This window comes from Myotis davidii, unplaced genomic scaffold, assembly GCF_000327345.1.
Source record: "Myotis davidii unplaced genomic scaffold, ASM32734v1 scaffold796, whole genome shotgun sequence".
NCBI classification, from domain to species: Eukaryota; Metazoa; Chordata; class Mammalia; order Chiroptera; family Vespertilionidae; genus Myotis; species Myotis davidii.
This window is the reverse complement of record NW_006287809.1, coordinates 22,157-22,834: the sequence shown is the minus strand read 5'-3', so window position 1 is coordinate 22,834 and position 678 is coordinate 22,157. Positions and strand designations below refer to the sequence as shown.

Sequence of the window (678 nt, the reverse complement as noted above, 5' to 3'; positions counted from 1 at the left end):
TAGGGGTGACAGGGCTCGCTTGTCGGGGCACAGAGAGAACTATGGGGGGCAGTTTGTGTCTGTGGGCGCCAGAGGCCGGGGCTGGTAAGGAGCAGGCTTTCAGCCTTTTCAGGATCCTGGGGCTGGGGGCTCCGTGGCTGAACCCCTGGTTAAGAGTAGATGTGGGAGCCCTGGCCGGTGTTTCATTGTTAGAGCGTCAGCCTGCACACCCGAGGGTCGCAGGTTCAACTCTGGTCAGGGGCACGTGTCTGGTTGCAGGTTCAGTCCCTGGGAGCTGTGCAGTAGGCACCAATTGATCTGTCTCGCTCTCCTCTTCCCGCTCCCTTCCACTCTCTGAAAATCAATGGAAAAACATCCTTGGGTGAGGATTTAAAAAAAAAGAGAGAGTAGATGTGGGAATCACCCTGATTTAGTCTTGTTTCTGCAAATTCCAGTCTGCAAGTGGCTGCCCCTTTGGGCCGTCATTGTCCCCACCAGTCACTCGGGCATCACCACAGCCCCCACCACAAATGGGCTCAGTCAGGGGCAGCTTGCCCAGGTGCCCACACCAGCCGGAGGGTCGGGAAGTGAGCACCTCTGGGCAGGATTCCTGCCGGGCTGGGATCGGCGGAGGGAAAGTGCCCCGAGGCGGGGCCCGGTTCCGGGCTGACTCATCACCCGGTTCTACTCTCACTTTCC

At 59.0% G+C, this 678-nt stretch overlaps 1 protein-coding gene across 1 annotated transcript in view; it reads left to right on the top strand.

Annotated features, from left to right (window-relative positions):
- The window catches only part of VASP (vasodilator-stimulated phosphoprotein), a 24,263-nt gene that overhangs the window by 17,414 nt on the left and 6,171 nt on the right, over nucleotides 1-678 (top strand). The gene's annotated exons all lie outside the window — the stretch shown is intronic.